The sequence below is a fragment of the Atractosteus spatula genome, assembly GCF_055471065.1.
Source record: "Atractosteus spatula isolate fAtrSpa1 chromosome 26 unlocalized genomic scaffold, fAtrSpa1.hap1 SUPER_26_unloc_1, whole genome shotgun sequence".
Lineage (NCBI taxonomy): Eukaryota > Metazoa > Chordata > Actinopteri > Semionotiformes > Lepisosteidae > Atractosteus > Atractosteus spatula.
The window spans coordinates 2,309,718-2,319,256 of record NW_028296644.1 but is presented as its reverse complement, the minus strand read 5'-3'; the positions used below and the strand labels follow the sequence as shown (position 1 = coordinate 2,319,256).

The 9,539-nt window shown below is 43.9% G+C and overlaps 2 non-coding genes across 2 annotated transcripts; one reads left to right on the top strand and one right to left on the bottom strand.

Annotated features, from left to right (window-relative positions):
• Positions 1 to 8,627: 8,627 nt before the first annotated feature.
• trnat-cgu (transfer RNA threonine (anticodon CGU)) lies at positions 8,628 to 8,701 on the bottom strand. Its single transcript has one exon. It is a non-coding gene; the product is annotated as a tRNA-Thr (tRNA).
• A 375-nt stretch (positions 8,702 to 9,076) lies between these two features.
• Positions 9,077 to 9,158, top strand: trnas-gcu (transfer RNA serine (anticodon GCU)). Its single transcript has one exon. It is a non-coding gene; the product is annotated as a tRNA-Ser (tRNA).
• Positions 9,159 to 9,539: the final 381 nt, after the last annotated feature.

Here is a 9,539-nt window from a genome sequence, read left to right as displayed (position 1 = left end):
CTCGGGCTGAAAAACACGTTTTGACAACTTCTGCACAGTGGGGCTGAGAGCTTACTCAGTGTGCTCTTCTGAGCCCAGAAGTTACATTGGGACACTCCAGATTGAAAAACGTGTTGATCTTGGGCTGAAAAACACATTTTGACAACTTCTGCACAGTGGGGCTAAAAGCTGATTCATTCAGCTCTTCTGAGCCAAGGAGTTACATTGGTTTTCTCCAGATTGAAAAAGGCGTTTATCTTGGGTGAAAAAAACGTTTTGACAACTTCTGCACAGTGGGGCTAAGAGCTGACTCAGTGTGCCCCACTGTGCAGAGGTTGTCAAAACGTGTATTTCACCCGAGATAAACGCCTTTTTCAATCTGGATCATCCCAATGTAACTGCTGGGCTCAGAAAAGCACACTGAGTCAGCCCTTAGCCCCATTGTGCAGAAGTTGTCAAAACGTGTTTTTCACCCGAGATAAACGCCTTTTTCAATCTGGATCATCCCAATGTAACTGCTGGGCTCAGAAAAGCACACTGAGTCAGCCCTTAGCCCCATTGTGCAGAAGTTGTCAAAACGTGTTTTTCAGCCCAAGATCAACACGTTTTTCAATCTAGAGTGTCCCAATGTAACTTCTGGGCTCAGAAGAGCACACTGAGTCAGCTCTTAGCCTCATTGTGCAGAAGTTGTCAAAACGTGTTTTTCAGCCCAAGATAAACGCGTTTTTCAATCTGGAGCTTCCCAATGTAACTGCTGGGCTCAGAAGAGCACACTGAGTCAGTACTTAGCCCCACTGTGCAGAAGTTGTCAAAATGTGTTTTTCAGCTCAAGATAAACGCGTTTTTCAATATGAAGCTCTCCAATGTAACTGCTGGGCTAAGAAGAGCACACTGAGTCAGCTCTTAGCCCCACTGTGCAGAAGTTGTCAAAACGTGTTTTTCAGCTCGAGATAAACGCGTTTTTCAATCTGGAGCATCCCAATGAAACTGCTGGGCTCAGAAGAGCACACTGAGTCAGCTCTTAGCCTCATTGTGCAGAAGTTGTCAAAACGTGTTTTTCACCCGAGATAAACGCCTTTTTCAATCTGGAGCAAACCAATGTAACTGCTGGGCTCAGAAGAGCTTAATGAATCAGCTTTTAGCCCCACTGTGTAGAAGTTGTCAAAATGTGTTTTTCACCCGAGATAAACGCCTTTTTCAACCTGGAGCGTCCCAATGTAACTGCTGGGCTCAGAAGAGCACACTGAATCATGCTGGGAGAGCGGGAGTCTGAGACCCCTGTGAAACCTCTATTGGGGAAAAGGGAGAATTCAGGTTGAGGCCTTTCATAGATTTTTAATAGTGGTTAGAACAAATGTGTAAAGAATGTGGGGTTGTATGATGATGGGATGTGGGCTGGCACATACCGAACTGTATGACAAAGATGATCCCGTGATGTGGACTGCCCTGCCCCTTGGATACTGATCTAGGGGCATACTACACTGGGAAAGTGTGCCAGGCTGTAATTGCCTCACTAGGGGTAAGTTGGAAGTCACATTGCCCCCATCACCCACAGTCTGAAAGACCAACTAAGGAAATATCAACTGAAGGGACACCATGGGTAGATGCTCTACATGCAGTCCTGTGCGGTTTGCGGGCTGGAGCAAACGGAACTGTGAGACTGAGCCCATTTGAGATCGTCACGGGCAGCCAAAGAAACTCCCTTGAGGCCAAGTTTGGCTAACGCACTGATGAATTTACTAACTCTCTATTAAAGTGTTGTAGGTTTGTTAACTGAAGCGGTGCACAGGGCTCGTGAACAGGTGCCGGACGCTTGGGGACCTCCAGTAGAGGGGAGACACTACCGGATACCTGGCGAGTGGGTGTAGGTGAAGAAGAGATACCCTGCCAGACGTTGCAATCCTGCTGGGAGGGACCATATCAAGTGCCACCAACTACTGACTGTGCCATCTGAGTGACAGGATGAGATCGCTGGATCCGCGCATCGCACTTTCACCGACCCACGGCACCAGAGACTGAGTGAACAGAAAGAAGGATGTTGTTACCGTTTCTGTGTCTGATGATTCCTAAGACCAACAGTGTGCTTGTTAGGCCTAAGGAGTATTACTGGGGATATGGTATCAATACATTCCAGGTGTTGGCATATCTATTCAGCCAAAAAATTATAATCGGAGTTGGGTCAATATTGCTGTTCCAAGATCCTGACGATAGATCTCCACACGGCTGAGGTCTGCGTTTGGGTCCTGGGGTAGGACTTTATGTATTTGTAGGATTAGGATTGTTTTATGTGTATAATTGTAACTATCACTTGTACAAAAAGATCAATAACATCTTGTTGTAACCGTGGAACGCACAATGTCATGGTAATGCATGCCTGTACATCTAAAAAGGAAAGATCTGCCCTGATATTGTATGTGTAAAAATAGGCAGTCCTGACGTATGCCATATTTTATAAGGGGGGAATAAAGTAAGAGACAAGATGTTAAAAGGGTTAATAACTTAAGTCAGTTCTGCCTGAAAATTAGACTTCTAAGCAACAGAGGTTTATGGCAGGAAAGGGGGTTAACTGATAAGGATTCCAGATGCGAGCAAGGAACCCCCTGGGGGCATAATCTTAAACTGACCATTTGGCCAGGGCCTCTTAACTGGCCAAATACCATGACCCCCCCCCCCCTTACCATAATATCGAATGACGTCTGAAGCAGCAAGCAAGGACTATATAACCTAAAAGTTTGTACCGGCACATCCAACAATACTTCAGTTTTGTTGTTTCTTGCGGGAAACAAGACTTCGGCTTTATTGTTCCTTGCATGCAATAAACTCATCTGTTTTACTTCATCTCGGGAACAAGAACCTTATTCTTTCTGTTACAACAGGGGTTACACTTCAAGGTGCCTTACAGTTGTAGGAAGTGATTAGAGACGATTCGTGGCGTGTGCTTGATCCCATATACTGTACGCCGCGGGTTGCAGTGCTAGGATGTAGTACAATACCGCTTCAGCACGTAACAGCGTCATATGCAAGTGCGGGACGTGAGGGTTTCATCTTGCAGACTCTACTTCTCTCCTGTAGAAGTAAAGCAGGGCTTGCTGGGTGAGCTTTTGTTCCGGTAAATTAGGTCACGTGTCATGTTCAATTACTTCTTCTAAACACAACATTTGCTGGTGCTAGCTTTCCCCATGAAAAGAGACATTTCCCTTACTGTACATGACATATCATTTTTTTTCTATCAATAAGTATAGAAATAAAAGAAAAGAAAAAACGGTGTCGCCAAAGAATGCACAGCTCTGTCGACTTGGGGAGGTGTCAAGGGCATTGAGCTCCTTGGACATGAAAAGTGCCAGTTAAAATGCCATTTCTCATCATTTCTCTTGGCGTCAGTTCTGCTATTAAATGGGACGGAGGCAAGGGGCTCAGAGAGCAGGATAAGTGCACACCGAACGCAGATGTGTCCAAGTGTCTGTAAAAGTGCGGTGCTCCGCTGGCGCTGTTCCCTAGTGGCTTAAAGTGCCTGCCTGGTAAGCAGGTGATCCTGGGTCTGAATACCAGCGGTGCCTCTCTCCGTGTCTTGTTGTGCTGAATGTATCATTTCAGACAAACATGTACAGCTTGGTTCAGTTTAATGCAAGAATTCATTTCCTTTCTGGAAGAACTTGTTTTTGAAGAAATCCATACAGCTTGTGAAAGATGAAATCCATTTCTTGGTTGTCAGTGGAAAATATTGCCGGCTGCAAGAAGCGCAAGTGATTGTTTTCCTTGACCATAAACCTGCAAATGTAGTGAGTGTAAAAGGCCCTCAGTTTCTGTGGTGCAATCGGTTAGCGCGTTTGGCTGTTAATCGAACAGTTGGTGGTTCAAGCCCACCCGGGGACGTGTGTCTCAGTTTTTCCAATGTAAACATCATCACCGCTAAAGAAGATGGCGCAGAAGGCTCCACAGCCGAAACGTTGTGCTTCTTTTCTTCTCTTCTCAGCATGGAGTAAACCTTTGCTTGATCCTTTGCAGCCTACGCATGCTGACGCAGCTACCTTTCTCTTAACGCGCCTCAATCATTATTCACCAAAACGATCAGCAGAATATGTCGCCTTTGTGGTGACGTCACTCCTCTGCTTCACAAATGTCCTTAGTGACGGGCCATTTCTTTCGGCCATTTTTCCGGAGCGGTTATTGATTGTTCCATCATTTCCCTCATGCTTTCCATCGCTAGATTGAAAAAAAAAACAGAAACAGGCTGACAGGACGACAATCAAATTGCAAAAACTCATCAAAGCACTCGATAGAGTATTTGAATCCACAAGTAGCTACGAGCAACTTTGTCCTGGCTTGCATGAAAGTCGGAAAATGTCAAAAAGAAAAAGATGGTGGCTTTTTCATATTCGTTCTTTTATTTTTAAATCGTTGGCTCTTCTGTCCATTGTCCTCCTGCCTGGCTCTTGACCTGTGACTGTCTGAATGCACACAGTAGACTTTCAGGCGGGGGATTTGTCCTGAGCCTCTGTGAAAGACCCACCCACCCCCATAAATAACTGTTCTTTCTACGACTGACCAATGCACCACGAGTGCCCCTGTCGGTCTACCAATCACGTACCACAGTATTGCGCGTCATCGTGTGTCACAATTTGCAAGGACGTAGCCAATTACCCGCGGTACGTGTCTGTGCCGCGCACTTTGAATGGCTCCATCTGTATGTCATTTTTAAGCCATTTTTTTGACCACGCACGAATATTCTTTTCTCCATATCTTCGCAATGGAAACTCAGAACGCCTTCAAACCAAATGCATTTTAAAGACCATGACTTATGAAAATTTTCACACTCTCTACATCAAACTATCAGTGAGCCAATTATCTTTTTTTAAACCTCCGATTTTTCAATGATGCATAATTACGCACTAACTGGAACCTGGTGGACCACTCTATACACATGTTCACAATGTGAGAAAGACTGCTCAATACGGTTTTGTGCGAAAAACCTCTATATCACCATAGGAAGCAGAACAGTGCAGTCTCCAATTCCCCAGACTGTAAGCATGGGACCAAAGCTTTGTTTGATTTCTGAAACCCTTTCTTTGTATCCTGTTTTCATTCAGGTAAGGGTCAACTATATACACAATACTGCTGACAGCAGGAAAATTAAAAATATTCTTTACTCAGCAGCATATTAAAAACAGCTCCCATGATGTACCAACCGATTTTTTACACAGAAGGCTGACACAGCTTTGCGTTCTGAATCTCTTTTTCTCGTGCTTTTATTTAATGTGGCACTATGCACTGGGATAGGGGAATGCTGTTCAGAAGACAATAGCATTCAAACCACAGCACCCACAATGCTGCAAGTAAGTGTTTTACACACTAAGCAGGTCCTCTGACCTTTCCAAGCCTTGCTTTGGCTTGTGAAACCTTTTTGTTTTATATTGGCACCATGAGACATGAAATACACTGGGATAGTGGGGTCTTCTTCATGACTCAATTTCTTTTTAAGCACAACACCCACTTTGCTGCAGTTAAGTGTTTCACATACTAGGCCGGTCCTCTGACCTTTCCCAGCTTTGTTTTGGGTTGTGAAACTTTTCTTTATTTTTTAATGATTTTTTGAATATAGCACTACAGGTAATATACTGAAATAAGGGGGTCTTCTTTAAAATGCATCTGGTTTGAAGGCATTCTGTGTTTCCATTGTGTTGATATGGACAAGAGAATATTAGTGAGTTGTCAAAAAAATGTCATAAAAACGACAAAGTGAAGGCTGTGAAAACAGTCACAATGTACTTTATACACAAAGCAAGTGTTCTCGTAACCCTAGGAGGTTTCGTGAAAACGCTACTGGCATGCCAAAATCGTTATCGAACTTTACCCTGGTGCATGCCGGGAGGAATTCATGCACTACAGATGAAAGGGGGCAGGCACGTACAGTTCACATTGAAGCCACAAGTACTCTTCTCGGATGTTGCACAAACAAATCCTAATGTCCTGAAAGCATTGCAGCATGTTTGTGTCTCTCTTCCTGTAGCTGCAGGACGACTGAAACGAATGGACAATCACAATCTGTGGCGTTTAGCGTGACATAGTCTTGCAGGCATCGTGCTGTCTCACTGCAATACTATACCACTCAAGGAAACAGTCCATCTGGCCATGAAACTCATTTGAACGTCTAGCTACAGTTACTAACAATATCATGATTTATTCACAATATGTGGAATCAGCACGTCCCAGAGACAGCTTCAGATATCGTGAGCATTCTCTGATGGTGTGCTGCATGGCTTCTGGGTGTGTACATTGGTGGTATAGTGGTGAGCAAAGCTGCCTTCCAAGCAGTTGACCCAGGTTTGATTCCCAGCCAACACATTGGTGAATATTTTCAAATGCTGTGATGAACCTAGGAATGCAACTAGCAAAGCCCAACCTTTTGAAAGAGCTAAAGCACTGCAAAACTGAATTGGGGAGAATCTTACTGGGGATTCTGAGCGATGACTGTGTAACCAGGTGGTTATGGAGGGGATATTTGAACTCTGACACTGAAATTGGTAGCTGTCTCTTTAAGACATGCACGTATGAGTGACATCAGCATGCCAGTAATTGTGGGAGTGGACATCGTACAGTTGAGCGTGGTCTGTGGCTACGCATGATGTGAATGCAAAGAGCATGTTAAAATAAGACTGATGTTCTGTGCATCTTGGATTAGGCGAGATCAAAGAGGAAATTGCCACTACCATATTTTTTGCTTTGTCTTTGTTATTATAGTATATATAATAACAAAGAGCTATAGTAGCTCTTTGTGCATCCTGGTGTGTGTATATCTCCAGGTATATCTATGTGAAGCTTTTGAGTTAAAGGTTATACTGCATCCAATCTAAGTTCTGTAACAGAAAATAATACAACCCCTCATTTTTATGATTTCATGCAGATCCAGAATTAAAAAATCCCCATTTAAATTCATTGTAGTACGGTGTGTACTAATTTTGGTACCAGAAATGGGGTATTCTGAGCATTTAGATGAAACTTTGGATGCCGTATAAGGTAAAATAAATAAAAAAATACGGTAGTGGTGAAGAGCTGCACTGCGGGTGTCTGGTCTCCCCAGAGAGGTGGGGGAAGGGACGTCCGGAGCAGGGACCCAGGAGAGGATCGCCAGCAGAACCAGCATTCTGGACTGTTCTAGTGCACGTTGGCAGATACTTTAGTGCTATTTATCACTTTCTGTAGTCAGTCACTGAGTTTGAGTTTGTAGGCATCCTCTCGTGAGGCACCAATAAATGTAGGGGTTTTGTGCATTACAGGGACAATTATTAATTGTAGCAGTAAGTCACAAAATGATTCTTTGATGGCTATTAGAAAAACAACCTTGCGGGATAACACACACACACACGGATACTATTACACGACAATACATTTATTAAGGCATAAAATGTGTATATAAACATAACAGATCTTATAGCGAGGGTTAGCAGAATACAAAAGGTATATATTCGATCACGAAGAGTTACAAACCAAGAGGGACATACATTCAGTATACCATTCATTTATACCATTTCGTTAATGAGCTTTGATTTCAGCTTCTACACTAGATACTCAAAAGCAAGTACATCACTCATAGGAATTAAACTGATATCAACTGGGGTTGAGGTAACAATTGAATTCTCGAGCTGTAACTCAGAATGTTGAATACTCATCCAATCTGTGTGGATTCAGATCTCCCGCGGACACAAAGAAACAGTGGCAGGCTTGTTGCTGTGTCCAATCAGCATTCTCTGGCCTAGTGTCAGGCAGTGCTGGTTTGGCATGAGGGAAGTGGGAGAGATTCCTGCTGCGACGCTCTGGTAGTAGGCTCTCTGAAGACCGGCTAGTTAGTTCTGGCTTACTAGTGAGAGTTTGTGCACATGAGAAAAGCGACTGCGGGTCCAAGCAGGTCACACTCTTTAGACAGGAAGAAGACCGGTTCGTTCCTGATGTATTGCTAGTTCTGAATCCATACAAGAACGATTCTATAAAACGCTCACCAGATTACGTTTTAAGAAGGAACTGCAGCTCAGGTTCAGCCAAGATCTAAACTCGGATGGCAGGATTCAGAGTCCAGAGTGCGGACTGATGGCGCACGGAGGGTCCATATAGATCCCTCAGTGATCTTCCGCGTGTTTAAACCGCCAACGTGTGACTACCCTGTCCCCGTGACCTCATTGCTCTGCTCTCGCCTCTGTGCAGCCGAGCCCGACTCATGGTAAAGTGAAAAAAAAAATGCCCTCAACGTGTGATTTTCTCTGGAGCGAGGATAGATGTTACCTTTATATCACTGAACAGAATGTATGAGATGTGGCGGCTAGGTTCAATTTTTTATCCTCTTTAAAAGATTAAGGACTGGGGTGAGCGTGATTCACCACCCTAAGAGCCCGATGTGCGAACCAATTAAGCTGCATAGACTTGGTCATTTAACTATTCTCCATTCGCAGGGTTAAGGTTAATGAGAAAACATTGCTGACTTTTTTTTGCCAGCCACGAGCGCAGAGTAGCAAGGTTTGTATTTCATCTTTTGCAAGTTGCATCCATTTAAAAAAAAGTCATTCAAGACAGGAAATTAATACTTGCATTTAATTAAGTCTAGCCGTAGGAGGTTATCCATAATGACCAGTTCTGTACGAGAAGACAGAAAAACAAAAAGGCACCGCTGGGATTCAGACCCAGGATCTCCTGTTTACGAAGCAGGCGCTTTAACCAACTAAGCCACAGCACCCCTGGAGTGCTGTCCTTTTACAACCACTTGGACACACCGCTCTGAGACATCTGCATTCGGTGCGCGCTCCGCCTGCTCGCTGAGCAAGTTGCCACCTTTACATACAAAAGCAACATCGACACCAAGAAAAAGGATGACAAATGGCTTTTTTCTGGAACTTTTCATGTCCAAGGAGCTCAATGTGCTTTCCGTGTACAACAGGGCCACTGAACTCCACACCGGCCACTGAAGCACAGCAGTGGCTTGGTGGCTTGACATCTCCCAAAGAAAATGTTGAAAGCGCATGTGGAACAGAAAAATGACCCTTCGAGTACAAGGGAAAAAAAAAGATCATCTGGAGCACGCCAACACATGTACGGATAGCCCAGTTTTCTCGACGAGGTGGCCAAGTGGTAAAGGCAATGGACTGCTAATCCATTGGGCTTTGCATGCATGGGTTTGAATCCCATCCTTGTCACATTCAGCATCTGACACATGTGCCCATTCAAAGTTGGCCTTGCTTTCTTTTGCTCCGGTACTAGAGCAGTACATTTTCTAGCTGTGGCTGAAGATGGTATAGTAGGCTAACATCGGTATCGAGCAGTGACAGTAACAGTATTTACTGAGAGAGAGAGAGGCAGCTCAGAAGATGAGCTCCTAATTTCTTTGAGATTTTATTGTTTTCTGTAACTGAACAAATAGTCTAGGAATAAGGCAACATCTAACACAAACTAAAGAAAACCAAAGAAGTAAAGAAATAATTTATCATTGAAAGAAAAACAACAAAGCAAACATCTGAAAATCTGAAGACCAACTATAAGACACAGCTACACCTGAAGATAAAGGACCTGAGGAAAAA